Source organism: Mobula birostris, chromosome 10 (assembly GCF_030028105.1).
Source record: "Mobula birostris isolate sMobBir1 chromosome 10, sMobBir1.hap1, whole genome shotgun sequence".
Classification (NCBI taxonomy): Eukaryota; Metazoa; Chordata; class Chondrichthyes; order Myliobatiformes; family Myliobatidae; genus Mobula; species Mobula birostris.
The window spans coordinates 108,228,756-108,244,748 of NC_092379.1; the positions used below are offsets into that span (position 1 = coordinate 108,228,756).

The following is a 15,993-nucleotide window of genomic DNA, read 5'->3' on the forward strand; positions in this document are numbered from 1 at the left end:
TGATATTATGCCAAATTTTAACCCACTCCAAGATCAATCCAACCCTTCTCTCCCAGGTAGTGGTCTATTTTCCTCAAATGCTTTGTTGTGATCTGCTGTAATAGGGTGAAGCCAACTAGCTGTTGTGTTAGTTTGACATGTTGCTTTTTAATAGATTAAAGGTGATTTGAAGAGTGGTCATACTGTTTTTCAATCAATCATACTATACAAAGATCAGGCTGGTGAAGGCAGCAATCTCCTGTCATTGATTGTTAGTAATTTTGCGGTTCTTCTGACATTCTGATATTTCAGGATCACTTTTCCAGATATCGTTCCAGATTTTCTATCTGGATTGGCATTGTCATATTTCCACAATAAAATTAACACCAGCATCTAAATGACTAATTCAACAGGATGGCTAGAATGCTATCATGGTCAAAGGGCATTTGCAACGCAACTCTGTCCCAGAAGGTACAATCTATATCACAGCAACCCAATGTTTGTATTGAAATGGCCAATGACTCTAATGGGAAGTTTTAATCGATCAACAGAGTGCTCTGTTGAAGGCAGCAGCAGCTGGACCCTTGGCTCAAGTAGGGGAGCAAGAAATATTACACGAGCACAATTTTAAAGCAAACCCAATGCCTTGAACTATTCACTCTACTAGGTACAGTTACCACTTAAAAATTCTTATGGTAAATGAAATCTCAGGTTTCAACAAGATGAAATTGATAATTAAATCCTGTTGGATATTTCCATTCCTTCTGGTTCTACCTGTAGTTTTGATGCCACTTTTGACTTTTCTTTATTAATCTGTACCTTAAAATGACAATGATGGTGTGGTAACTCACAGTCTAATTTGCCATCCAAGAATATTTGTAGAGACACAAGTGAATGTAGAATCCAAGAGAATCTGGAAGAAAGAAGGCAAACTGCAGTAGGAACTCGCAGGTCAGGCAGCATCCATCAAGGCTGAAGGATGGTCAACATTCCTCTGCCTCCACAAGGATCTTGACCTGAAACATGAGCATCCTTCTATCTCCACAGATGCTGCCTGACCCACTGGTTTCCCCTGTGTGATGAGAATATACATAAATTAAGATGTTTGCTGGCCTGGGCTAGCATCAGTGGCATCAGCAGTTGGTCTGCCACCTGTCCTCAGGGGAAGGAGAGATAAGGAACAATGAAGCAGCATCTGGAGATGTGTAATGAAGGGACGGGAGAGAGAGCTGTCTGGAGCGGCTCCCCCTTTGAACCCTGAACTGTTTGAAGTGATGGACAGGCGATACCCCAGCAGGGGGATAAAAAGGGACAGGTTCGCTAAGGCAGGACACAAGACACCCGAGGTAACGAGACCCTGGAAGTGGTGCGCCTCTCACGAGTCGGTCGGAAGTACCGGGCCTTAAACGCACAGGGTGGAAAGGTACGATCAGCGGGAACCCGGTGTGTGTCCGCCCTTGCTTGGGTGCCGGGTTCACTGCAGAGGATCGACCGCATCTGGAGGAGGGGTCACAGTCGGTGACCTCAGGTGACATCACAAAGGACCCGCCCGAAAGCTGCTTGTGAGCAATATCGCCGGTCTGTGAGTGGAAGCCGTTCTGAATGATCAGTCGTTCTCATTCTCTCTCTCCCTCCCCCCACGTTGTCCATCGCCATGGCAATGATTACTGCGAACTGAACTAAATCGAACTGGACTTTTGTGTCACTTTGAAATTGGTCATTTACCCCTAGACAACGATAGAGCTTGATTGATGCTGTTATCTTAATTCTGTGCACGTGTGTTTATCATTGCTGAACTGTTGCATTTATTATCCTTTCGATTACTGTGTTGCTTGTTTCTTTAACAAAACTTTCTTAGTTCTAGTAATCCAGACTCCAACTGAGTGATCCATTTCTGCTGGTTTGGCAATCCAGTTACAGGGTACGTAACACCTGGCAGTTTGTTTTTTTGCTTGGGAGTATTATGAATAGCATGATTACATTCATATATATTTGATGCTTAAAGGGAATCAGCCTGTGTTGAAATTACCCTGATGCCTAAGGAGAACACGATAATCTGACTATCGTCCAGTATCTCTTCCATCCACCATGATGAAATGCTTTGAAAGGCTGGTGATGAAACATCAACTCCTGCCTGACAGGTGACTTGGATCTGCTCCAATTCCCCTACTGTCACAACAGGTCCATAGCAGATGCAATCTCATTGGCTCTTCACTCAACCATGGAACATCTGGACAGCGAAGGTGCATACATCAAGATGCTCTTTATCGACTACAGCTCAGTGTTCAACAATCTTATTCCCTCAAAACTAATCAATAAGCATTAAGACCTAGGCCTCTATAGATCCTTATGCAAATGGACCCACAATTTCCTCACTTGCAGATCTCATTTGATTTGCATTGGCAACAACATCTCCTCCACAATCTCCATCAGTACACGAGCATCCCAAGGCTGTGTGCTTGGTCCCCTGCTCTACTCGCTTTACACCGATGACTGTGAGGCTGAGACTAAGCACAGTTCCAATGCCGTATTTAAGTTTGCTGACAACACCACTGTCGTGGAGAGAACCAAATGTGGTGACAAATCAATATAATGACTGGTTGCTTCATTGCCTTGAATGGAAAATTCTACAAAAAGTGATAGATATGGCCCAGTCCATCACGGGTAAAGCCCTCCCCACCATTGCGCACATCTACATTGAGCACTGTCAGATGAGACCAACATCTATTATCCAGGCCAAGCTCCCTTCTCATTACTGCCTTCATGAACAAGGTACAGGAGCCTTGGGACTCACACTGCCAGGTTCAGGAATAGTTATGACCCCTCAGCCATAAGGTTCTTGAAGCAGAAGGGATAACTTCCCTCAGCTTCACTTGCCCCATCACTGAACTGTTCCCACAACCTATGAACTCACTTTCAAGACCCTTCATCTCATATTCTCGATATTTATTGCTTATTTCTATCTTTCTTTCTTTCCTTCTTTCATCTGTATTTGCAGTTTGTTGTCTTTTGTACATTGGTTGTTTGTCCGTCCTATTTCGTATGCTCTTTCACTGATACTATTGTGTTTCTTGGAGTTACTGTATATGCCTGCAAGAAAATTAATTTCAGGGTTGTATATGGTGACATATATGTACTTCGATAATAAATTTACTTTGAACTTTGAACCTGGTTGTTATGCTGTCAGATAACAGATTCATGCCTTTATATTTAAGCTGGAGGATCTCAGTGGACACCAGGAGAGAGGAAGTAAATTGGCCAGAGTTGTCTCTAGGCTCCAATTGCTCACATCCAAACAGCTCTGCCTAACAGCCTCAACAGAGCTCTGGCACAAGTCATCCTCCTTCGCTCTCACCTGCAGTTACCATCTTGCACATGAAGATCAGAGACCAGAGAGAAATCCAGGAAATGACACTTGGAAGCAATGATTAACAACTGATGTCTCAGTCGGTCAAAGCATCACCGGATACTGAGTCACTTGTACAGAAATGCTTTCAGTCTGTTTTCAGTCTCCACTGAATTAGTTGATATTGGTTGGAGTAGCACTAGGAAACTATGACCTGAGCTCAGTGTCCCTGCGCTAAGAAGAGGTCTACCCGTGTTGTCACTCCAGATCGCTTTCCAGTGGCTCTGACTGAATAGTGCATGATTGTGGCTGCTGGATGACGATATAAACTATATTGCATTCCATAGCCTGCCGCTCACCATTGCTTATTATTTAGGCTTATAAACAAAGAATGGAAATTTGGGCATTATTACATTGCCATTGGCATCAGTGAAATCAGAAGAGAGCGGAGAATAATGAACAGGAGATAAAATCAGCAGCCTCATCCTTGTGTGTGTTGTGCCCACCCACCCGGCCCTGTTCTCAGTGACAAATAAGCATATGGATAGTACCAACTTGCAATTGCTGCCAACATGGCTACGTTACACACTGAAACTTCAGGATATTCTGTTACTAAACAGTCTGGAAACTTGAAATTCCCCACATATAAACTCCTTCCTCACAAGTTCAAACACGAGTCAACAGTTCTCCTGTAATTTGAAGAGCAGCCTCCTTACAGAGAAGAGGAAAACACAAAATAATCTGCAGATGCTGGGGTCAAAGCAACACTCACAACACACTGCAGGAACTCAACAGGTTGGGCAGCATCCGTGGAAAAGATCGGTCGACATTTTGGGCTGGCACCCATCTGGCCCGAAACGTCGACTGATCTTTTCCATGGATGCTGCCTGACCTGCTGAGTTCCTCCAACGTGTTGTGAGTGTTATAGAGAAGAGGACAACAACCTTCTTAATAGGAAGACGAAAGGTCAGAGTTACCATGTGTCAGTTTTTGCAAAAGCTGAAAAGCTGTGATTCCAAGTGATCAACAAAATATTTACCAAGCAGTTTTCTTTAAAGGAAGAATTAACTTCTTTTGATTTCTTTAGTCAGAAAGAAATAATAGTAGCACTCAGTATAAACTAATTGGACAAAATGTTATCAATCAATTCTCTTGTAAACTAAAGCAGAAAAACTGGGAGATGCACACCATTATCATTTTAATTTGTACTCAGCAGTGGAATTTGTGATGAAGTTTTGAATGAGTTAATCCAGTTTTTTTTCCAGATGCAGATGTGCATTTCCTTTTTCAGAATTCTTTTTTAATCGGAGAAAGTAGAACTTGCAGGGTAACAAAAAAAAGAAAGCCTCTCACAACATTGATTCATAAGTAAAAGAATGAAAGTAAGAGCTACAAAACCAGCATACTTCGTGGACAGCAATGATTATTGGCATGAACTGTAAGCAATATGACATTCATTGCAACCACAAATATTATCTGGAGACTAAGGCAATTCACTTTATATTCAAGCAACACACATCAAAGTTGCTGGTGAACGCAGTGTTGATCACTTTACATTCAGTTGTATTGTGTGGATTTTGATGGATCAAAGCTCTAAATCTCTCATTTTGTTTCAAATTCAAATGGATCAAATTCCTAACCAAACTGTTAAAAGAAAATAGAAGTATTATCTTGGTATTCAACTATCAATCAGTTTTTTTTCATTTAAGTAACAGAAACATGTTTGATCCATATAGAATGACATCTGGAGTCAACAATACAATTTAGAAAATTAGTAATTTTATGTTTAGAAAATGTTCATTCCTCTTCAGTCGATATTTTCCTCAATGTTATATATATTTTTTGCAATCTAAAAGCAACTTCAGTTATCATTTTCTGTTCTACATATTTAGTTATCATGGACACCTTCCTCAATTGACCATGGTTACTTACCTGATCTTTTCAATTTTGTCTTAATTAATGGTTTCATGTTAACATAATAATTCCCAGGAACAAAAAGTGGAAATTTCTTCCTCAACTTTTAAATTAATCTGAATACTATTGCCATTTTCTTTTAGTAAATAGTTTTTGATTGTTCTCAGAATTCAGCTGTGTTAAGCATTAGCAGCAGATGTTACAAACGAGTGACTGTGATCCATATTTTGATCCTCAATGCATGCACTGCATTCAACAGTACAACAAATCAAAATTCCTTACCTCAAACTTAAAGGGAACACAATCACTGTTCTTTGTTTAACTCCAGTTTGTGTGTGATAAGATTTAAATTCAAAACAATTTCCATTTCACAAATCAATTTTCTCCTGTCTTTAAGCTAATACTGCTTGCAGTGCAGACGTCTAGGAAAGACCTCTGCCTCTGGAGCTAGATGTAGCGTACTGTGCTGGGTCCAGACTGCTGGAATCTCTCTATTTCTGTGCTCGTGAACTCTAGCTTTGTTGGAATACTTGATCCTTGCTAGCTGTGTGGGAGTTTGCATTTTAAATCACAGTTTCCCTAAAATGGGTTTGAAAGGATTCCCCTGTGGTCCTAATGCCCGAATGTTCTGTTTGAATTACAAAACACAGCTTCAACTGTGGATCCTTCATTCCGCATTGTTACAGTCATTTGGATTTTACTATATTTTATATGTTTTAATAGGCACTTGAAATCCCATTTAATAGACTATATAATTGTGAGCAGTTTCATAAGTGATTTAATTTACTTTTGTGTTTCTGTTATTGTGTTTGAGGCTTATTCCTTTGAAAAAATCCAAACATGTGCGTGTGGATGTCGTCCGGGTGCTTTGGTTTCCTCCCACAGTCCAAAGATATTCCAGTTAGTAGGTTAATTGGTCAATGTAAGTTTTCCCATGATTAAGTAGAGTTAATTTACTAGGTTGCTGGGCAGCAGGATTTGAAGGCCGGGAGGCCCTGTTCTGTGCCGTATCACTAAATTTAAAACACTAAATTAAAGCATGTTTCAACTATCCTTTTGTTTTGAAAAGAACTTTGAAACAATTTTGTATTACTGTATGTGCTTTGCCACTTCATGTCCCACCAATTCTGAGGAAACTTTTACCCTGTAATACTCCTCCAAATAGCCTAATTTACTTCAGTGCTCCCTAGGGCAGGGAAATAAATTTTTGTCCCTGAGCTGAAGTTTGAAGAGAAAGAAAATGGCGAAAAGATGGAAGCATTGAGGAATCGTTGATAAAATATTTGGCATATTGAAGGAGTAGAGATGATATGGTCAGCAGTTCTATTTATTTCAGTCAACAAAAATAAACTGAAACCTGACCTCAAGACAGATGTCAAGAGAAATTTTGCAGCTTTTCAATGGCTTTCTATTTCTGCCATAATCAATTGACCTGGTCTTGCTACTGTATTGGAATGTTCCTGTGGAAAGCTCCCCACTCCCTGTGTAAAAAGCCTACCTCTAACATTCCCCCTATACTTTCCTGCAATCACCTTACAACTATAGAACATAGAACACCTAACAGGACTGCACAGGAACAGGCTGCTTAGCCCATAATGTTGTGCCAAACCACATAAATTAATAATCAAATAGCCAACTAAACTAATCCCTTGTGCCTAAACAATGTCCATATCCCTCCATTTTCCTCACATTCTTGTGCCTATCGAAACATCTCTTAAAAGTCCCTGATGAATCTGCCTCTACCACCATGTATTATGCCCTCTTGTATGAGCCATTTCTGCCCTCTGAATAGGTCTCTGGCTGTCCACTCTATCTATGCCTCTTACCATCTCCTACACCTCTATCAAGTCACTGCTCATCCTCCGTCACTCCAAAGAGAAAAGCTCAACCTATCCTCATAAGACATGCTCTCTAATGCAAGGAGCGTCCTGGTAAATCTCCTCTGCACCATCTCTATAGCTTCCACATTCGTCCTATAATAAGGGACCAGAACTGAACACAATACTCCAAGTGTGGTCTAAGCAGAGATTTATAGAGCTGCAACATTACCTCACTGCTCTTGAACCCAGGGCCCTGACTAATGAAGGCCAACACACCATACACCTTCTTAACCACCCTGCCGACCTTTGTGGCAACTTTGAGGAATCTATGGACATGGATCCAAGATCCCTCTGTTCCCAGCCCCCCGCACCAATTGCTATAAGAATCCTGTTATTAACCCTGTGCCCTGCCATCAAGTTCAACCTTCCAAAATGTATCATTTCGCACTTTTGCAGATTGAACTCATCTGCCATTTCTCAGCCCAGTTCTGCATCCTATCATTGTTCCGTAGTAACCTACAATAAGCTTGGGTATTATCCACAAAACCATCAACCTTTGTGTCATCTGCAAACTTACTAACCCACCCTTCCACTTCCTCATCCAAGTCATTTATAAAAATCACGAAGAGCAGGGGTCCCAGAACAGATTCCTGCGGAACACCACTGGTCACCAACCTCCAGGCAGAAAACGTTCCACCTATTACCCCCTCTGCTTTCTGTGGGCAAGCCAATGCTGAATCCTCACAGCCAAATTTCCCTGGATCCCATGCCTCCTCACTTTCTGAATGAGCCAACCATTCAGATTTGTCAAATATCTTATTAAAAGCCATGTACACCACATACAGTTGGTGATCGTGCTGCCTTTCTTGGTTTCATGACCACCCGGAGAAGAAGAATTTCAGAGTTGTATACCTAGATAATAAACAAACCTTTGAACCTTTTTTGAAACTTCGTTCCACTGATCTACTTTCATCGATTAGTTTTGTCACTTCCTCAAAAAAAAATCAGTCAGGCCTTTGAAGCATGACTTTCCCCTCACAAAGCCATGCTGACTATCCCTAATCAAAGTATGCTCCTCCAAATGCTCGTAAATCGTGTCTCTAAGAATCCTCTCCAATAGTTTGCCCAGCACTGATGTAAGACTCCCTGGTCTATAATTCCCAAGATTATCCAAATGACCTTTCTTGAACCAAGGAATATCATTTGCCATTCTTCAGTCCTCTGGGACAACTCCTGTAGCCAATGAGGCCACAAAGATCATTGCCAAAAGCACCATAATCTCTTTTTTATCACTGCCTGTGGAGCCTATATCCCTTCTGGCCCTGGGGACTTACTTGTCCTAATGCTTTTCAAAAGTTCCAGCACATCTTCCAGCCTGCTTTATACCGTCCTCACATTCACTATGGTCCCTCTCATTGGCGAGTACTGAAGCGAAGTATTCATTAAGGGCCTCCGCTACCTCCCCCAACTCCGGCCTCATGTTTCCTCTTTTATCCTTGATAGCTCCTACCCTAACTCTAGTCAAATATTATTGGCGCATACTTAGAATGCTTCTGAAGGAACATAAAAGTTAATAAGGGAAACAGAGTTTAATAGCATCTTTGAAATGAACAAGGTTCTTGTTCTGGCTGATTACACCAGATCTAGGTAATGCCTGAACAGCCTCCAGATTAAGACATTTAAAATAATAATTGCTGTTGCATCTGTCCTGTAATGAGAGCAGATACTGTCATGAGATCAGAATTTTTATTGAGTTAAAACGTGACAGTAAGCAAAGTGTGAAGAGATACTATATGTGCAACTTGGTTTAAAAAGGTAGCACACAAGTGTACCTATTGTTTGGAATTGCTGTTGAAGAAATATTTTCTTGTATGAAATCTATGACTGATATGAGCAGTATTTTGGCTAGAAATGACCAAACTCATTAGAAAATGAAAAAAATAACTTTTGAGCAGGTCTGTGAATCATTAATGAATATGTTTTCAGTTTATTATGGTAGAAATCTCAGAAGAACAAAATAGTTCTGGGGGGATGGCTTTTTAATTATTTTTCCTATGTTATTATTATTTTATGTTGGGAGCCATCCTACCCTTTCTAGTGCTATTGTGAGGCTTATAGGAAACCTCATTCATTATTCTCTAGTTGTAGCATTAAGTTTCTCTACCCTTGGGCAAAATTATATTCTGATTTATGAATGCAGATCTGGTTGCCAGTAGGTGTAGGTAAATGTTCAATCAGTGTTTATACTTTCCTCATCTTACCCCTCACCATCACATATCAGTCCTGTGAGAGGCTGGGATTTGGGAAACATGCCTTATCACTTCTATTCTGTTTTGAATTCTTTGAAAACAAGAATTGCTTTCACTCTAGCACAATGCATTTCAGGCTGCTTGGATTCAATGAGACTGAAGAGTACTTAATATCCGAATTACAGGGGTTTGCTTCAACTTAAAGAAATCCCTTCCAAAATGTCTTGCATTTCTCTAAGTGAATAAGTGCTCCACAAAAAAATTTGCACTCCCTCCAAATGTTATTTTTATGTAGTATCTGATCTTACTGCATCAACAAACTGAAACATTGAGAATTGTTTTGTTCATAATTGATCTGCCAAATTTAAAGTCTGATTCATTTTAAGTTAAAAACTGTGTGTTTGTGTGAGAAGGAGAAAGAGTTCATTCCCATGTGCTTTCTGTCCTGTTCATGTCTGGCTTTGTTGTGTCTTATTTTCTTAACATGCAAAATGTGCTTGATAAAAAAATAATACTTATTCAAGTCAATGCTGTACAGCTTCAGTCCCATTGTCAACTTCTGTGCAAATTTGGAGCATGTGTCACCTGGCTGAGACTTCTACTAAATTCCACAAGGCCAAATATTTCCATTGACCTACTTTGATATTGAAATCAACAGAGTAGAAGCAGAATCTTAGAAATTTGGATTTCAGTTGTGGGCAATCTCACAAAGGATTACAGTTTCAGTCAGCATTTCTGGCCTATGTAAAATGTGCCTTAATTTGTATTCAATATGAGATTTGTATGAACCTGCATACTGAAACTCTATGTTTTAGGAACAGCTTCTTCCCCACCACCATCAGATATCTGAATATATCTATATTTTTTGTGTGGTTGTACTTTACTGATAATCTATATTGTTCACTATTTTGTATCTGCGAGGACAAGACCCCAAGCTGCAGCGTCACCTGCTTACAGCCGCAGGCATCGGAGAGAGGCATCGGAGCTGGTGTACACCACCGAGGGCAGTGTGGCACGGCGTCTAGACTGGACTCGGTGCTGCCCCCAGTGTATACTTGGCAGAAGACAATCTCTATTATGGTCAACTACAGATTTCTGAGGATCGAGTCTGGATTTTATTATTGCGTGGCTGTATCTTACTGATACCTTTATGTGCTTGCTATTTTGTACGTGCTATGTGTGCGTTGTGCTGTGTGACTATCAGTACACGTGTTCCGCACCTTGAGCCCAGAGTAACGCTGTCTCATGGACTGTATTGATGGGTATTAATGTATGGTTGAATAACAATTAAATTGAATTGAATTGAATTGAATGAACTAACACATAAACACTGCCTCTCTATTTTTGCATTACTTTGTACATATATAAAAATAAATCAGATATTTCTTATTGTAATTTATAGCACATTATATGTATTGCACTGTACTCTGCTGCAAAACAACAAATATCAGGACATGTCAGTGATGTTAAACCTGATTCTAAATCTGATTCTGAACCCCACAGTGTTAAAAGAGTGCAGCATGTGTGCATGTCTTGACCCCACCACTACACTTAAAATGTGCTTGGAATAAAAAGGGAACAATTTAACTTCAATGCAAAGTCTTTCAATGTGTGTCACATTTCAGAATTTCAGGGTCTATCTGTCTCAGAGTGAGGTTGCATTAAAATGTGTTCAAAAGCACATTGGGTTAACTTCAGCTCCCAAGTGAAATAGAAAATTTGCACAGCTTACAGATGTAAATTATACTTTAGCCATATTGATTAAAGTTTTTGTTGCAGACATTGAGAGCAGTTTGGTATCCAAGTGATTATCCAGTTTCGGATTTGCTGCATCAACACCTCATTTGAATTCAGCAGAGCTGATTACCAAGCTAAATTGGGAATAAAGCTTTTGAAATGGGTTTGCTGGACAGTTTTACTAAAATCTGGGTCAGATTCCTGGCTTTTTCAAAAGGGAGATACATTGAATAAAGTTCATTCAGTGAACTGTCTTTTTCTGATTTAAAACTGAGGTAATAGAGTCAGGTCATAAATAACAACAAAATATTGAAACTCTACATATCGTATGCCTGGAATAAAAGGAAATAATTAAACTTATCATCAACAATTTAAAGTTTTAGGTTCAACTTGCCATGTGGGGTAATGTTTTAAAACATTGTAATAAATACAACTAGTTTGCAATGTAAATTATATTTTAGAGCATCTATGATGATGTCTAATGGGTAATGAGAGCAATTTGGCGTTCAAAGGATCATTTAATCTTGCAGAATCCATTTTCTTAATCTGAATTTAACAGGCCCGTTATGCTGTTATTCACTGTGTCTTGAATGAGCTTAATGATTTGTTACAAGTCTTAATGCCTTTAGAACGATTTGCAAAAGATAAGTTTCTAGTCTAGATCACAAGAAGAGTTGCATGTTGTATTGCAGAAGTAAAAGATCTAAGTGTACAGGGCTCAAGGTAAGTCACATTTCATCAAAGTAAATATGAAGGTTACAACACTTCAGAAAATATCAATGACAGATTGAACTCATCCCTATCTGATGCTATTTAAATCTGTGTGTATGCTAATATACCAAGTGGCCACTTTATTAGGTACCTCCTGTACCTAATAAAGTAGCCAATGAGTATATTTCTGTATGTTCATTGTCTTTTGTTGCTATAGCCCATCCACTTCAAGGTTCAACATGTTGTGCATCCTCTTCTGCACACTATTGTGGTAATGTAGTTTTTTCTGAGTTACTGTCGCCATTCTGTCAGCTTAGACCAATCTGGCCATTCTCCTCTCATCTCTCTCATCAACAAGGCATTTTCGCCCACAGAACTGCTGCTCACGGGATTTTTTTTTTTGTTTTTCACACCATTATCAGTAAACTCTATAGACTATTATGAGTAAAAATCCCAGGAAATTAGCTGTTTCTGAGATACTCATACCACCCCATCTGGCGCCAAGAATCGTTCCACAAAGTCACTTAGATCACATTCCTCCACATTATGAGGCTTGATCTGAGCAACAACTGAATCTCTTGACCATGTCTGCATGCTTTTATGTATTGAGTTGCAGCCACATGATTGGTTGATTAGATATTTGCATTAACAAGCAGGTGTACAGGTGTACCTAATAAAATGGCCACCGACTGTAGTTGTGAATAGGCACAAGTGATTATGTCATTTTACCCATTACAACTATGTACATAAGAAATGGATAACTATCAGAATGGGATTACATCTCCCCTTTACCCTTTGCTTCCCCTTTCAGTGGACGATCAGATGGTTCATAAAAACATGGGAACACGAAATAGAAGCAAGTTCAGCTCAATTTGCACTTGTGTGCAATTTTGTTCATCACATTACAGCAAGGATGTAAGACTCCAAACAAAAAATAATCAATGAAGATGGTTCCTGGGATGTGATTACCATTACAAGGATAGACTGGAGAATCTGAATTGCTTTCTTCAGAGAAAGGAAGGCTGAGGAGTGGCTTCGTAAAATAATGTAAAATTACGAGGGGTCTGGAGGCAGTTCTCTTGGTGGAGGGGTAGAGGACTGAGGGTCATAAATATAGATTAAAGGTGAAGAGAATTAAGCAAAAAATAATTCCACACAACACATTTTTAAAAAATGCCTGTATAAATTATAATTTATTGATTCCTTATCACAGAATTATTACACTTTGATCTAGGCTCTCCTATGAGGGAAGCAGCCTCTGAGCCTTTAGCTAACCAATGCCTCTCAGATTCATGTTCTTTGTGAGGATGTCCATTAATGTTTCCCCAGCAGACAATATAATAACTCCTTTGTTTCAGCTCCTACGCATAGTCCCTGTAGAAAATACTGTAATGAAGTGATTTCATCCACCTACCTGTTCCATATTGATCTCCAGCACTTTTCTAAGCCATCTGTAACTTCATAGAATATGAAAGCCCAGAATTTGGATAGCAGTCTTTCTGAGCTGCTTTCAAATCTGACTGATGTAACAGGCCTCTATTCCAATCTTCCAAGTCCTGGGGGAGGTGCTTGTATACTTGAAGGCATTGTTGCATATGCAAGCTAGAAGCCAGTTTCTTGTGCGTATTGCTAAGTTCTAACATTTTCCGGCGTCACTATTACTTGCTTTTACTAATTTATGCTGAAGGTTCCATTGAAACCGGGTAGCTCTAATTCACAGGTGCATCAACCAGGGAGTAAGTTACTATGCAGGTACTTGGGAAAGGTGAAAAAACAGGATATTGCTTCCTGGGAGGGGTTTTCCCTCTCATGAATGTTCTTCAGGGACTTGTTCTGCAGTAAGATGGGAAAAAAAAGAGTGGGTGTGTCTAATAGGTTCTGCCACATCTCTCCAAGTCATGGTGTAAAGAGGTCTGGAACCTCTTTTCTTTTCATGGTCCTTGCAAAATCCACTAAAAACTGCAGACAGGTGAGTGAACTCCATTGGCTCCCTTATCAATATGACGAATCTAGAGTCGGCTGCATTTTTGTTTGCGTTAAATGAGGGAAGTTCCTGAGTTTGCAATTACAAGCCTGTTGGATCAAAATATATAGTGACTACAAACAGCCAATGGCATCACATCACAAAATAATTGTGATTATAGTGCGGCCTCATTTCTGGAAACATTGTGCTGCATAGGAAGGAAGAGTTGATGAGGCAGGATGGAAAGAAGTTTGCTGGGGGGGTTGCAGAGATGGGGAGAACTAAAGAGCTCCCTTAGATGCTCATACTAGACATTGAAACACACTTTACATTAAATCTAGTCCTGCTTGCAACACTACAACATTTCAGATGACCAGCTACTTCTCTGCAAGAAAATAGGTTTATGACTGTGCTGCAGAGATGTATTGCTATTCTTCAGAAAAGAAATGAAACCTTCACCCATGACAATTGCACTCGATAATTTTTTTTTATGTACAGCACTATACTGCTGCTTCAAAACAACAAATTTGAGGGTGTATGTCAGTGATAATAAGCCTGATTCTGATTCTAACTTTAATTCAACCCTTATTTGCTTTGAATATTGAGTGCAGAATTGTAAAATGTTAGCTTACTTGAAAATCAGACATAACCAACCCAATCACTGAACTCTTTCTGAAAGCAACATCATTTTGACTATATCTTAGTAAAAAGTTTTAAATTTTATTGATACTTGTGTTAAAGCAATCAATAAATGCAAGTATTTTTCTTCAATTTTTGTAAGCCACATTATCTTAAGTTTTAATAGTGTTGATAGGTGTTGAAAGGGTCACTCATTAAAGTTGTCAGAATACCTGGTAGCTACTTTGCATGTTCAATGTTGATATTAATTTGTCCTGTTTAGAAATAGCAGTATCCCAACATTGCTGCACTCTCACTGTGACAAGTGATGATCTTGCTAAAATTTCCAATGAATCTTTGGTACAGGGCTTAAATAACCTTTTCTCCAACACCACACTACTCTTTGACAACCAAGGTTCATAGTGATACCAAGAAAAACATGAATCACTTTCCATGTCCCAAGAATCACCTCTCAGTGAAGGCTGACACATGGAAGTCAAGTGAAAATTCGTATGAGAAACACAGAACTTCCCAAGCAACCCACTGGTGTCAAAGTCTGCAGATCCTGCATGGACCTTCTCAACAGCCTCATAATTCTTTGGAAATAAAACGTCCTCAGTATCAGGGGAGCACATCAGGAAAAGCAGAAAAGGCAACTGTATATTGTTATCAAAACTGTAGAGAACAACTTGTACTTAATCATGAAAGATGAGAATTTGTTATTGAACATCTGTCAAGCCTTAAGTAGAAGCTTTTGCATCAATTTCTTGAAATTCTTGTTTTTATTTGAACTAGCCAGAAACATAATCTAATCACAAAATGTGTCCAAGATTCAGGACAAGGAGGGCCAGTGTGAGAACTTTTTCTATTGCTTGCTTTGGGAGTGCTTGATGTTGACACCAGAGAAAAGATTTAGCACCGAGCAGACTTTGGGCAGCCAGTCTGGTAGTAAAGCAGGCCAGCTGGCTGTTCAGTATTCCTAGTGGGAGATCTGATCCTTCCCAAGGGCTGAGTATTTGACTGGCAGAAAGAGAGCACTGGATTGTCAATGCTCCATGATTACTTTGGATTCTTCTGCAATTAAAGACTGATCTCCAGAATACTGATGAAAATTCAGTTTCAACTGCTTTAGTAGACCTAGCTCAGGCTGTCAACCTAGTTCTGAATTTAAGCATTCATCTATAACTTCCTATAGACACAGGAGAAAAATTGTAGAGGCAATCAAAATGTTCAAAGAAATCCTTCAATGGAGAAATTATTGCAGTTTAAGATGTTGAATGAATGGTTACAAAAGTAAGGTACATGGAGAAAAATGTGCTGTTTCAATGATTCTTCACTCTATCAGTCAGCTTATGAAATACTGTATGTCCTGATGAAGGGTCTTGGCCCAAAACGTCGACTGTACCTCCATAGAGATGCTGCCTGGCCTGCTGCGTTCACCAGCAACTTTCATGTGTGTTGCTTGAAATTCCAGCATCTGCAGATTTCTTCGTGTTTGCGTTTTTAAATACTGTGTATGTTCACTTTTGGATTACGATAGGGAGGGTTGTGTGCTGCAAGGTTGGATTGCCAGGCAACCAATGACAATAGGGTGTGAGCAGGGCAGTTGGATGAAATAGGTTATGTGATGAATCATCCAGGAATACGTCCGACCAA

The 15,993-nt window shown here is 39.6% G+C and overlaps 1 protein-coding gene across 1 annotated transcript in view; it reads right to left on the reverse strand.

The window, feature by feature from the left end:
* LOC140204236 (serine protease 23-like) overlaps positions 1-5,742 on the reverse strand; it is a 40,441-nt gene extending 34,699 nt beyond the window's left edge. Inside the window, exon 1 of the mRNA XM_072270777.1 lies at positions 5,522-5,742. The gene's annotated coding sequence lies outside the window, so the exon portion shown is untranslated. The remainder of the gene's footprint in view (positions 1-5,521) is intronic.
* Between the last annotated feature and the right edge of the window lie 10,251 nt (positions 5,743-15,993).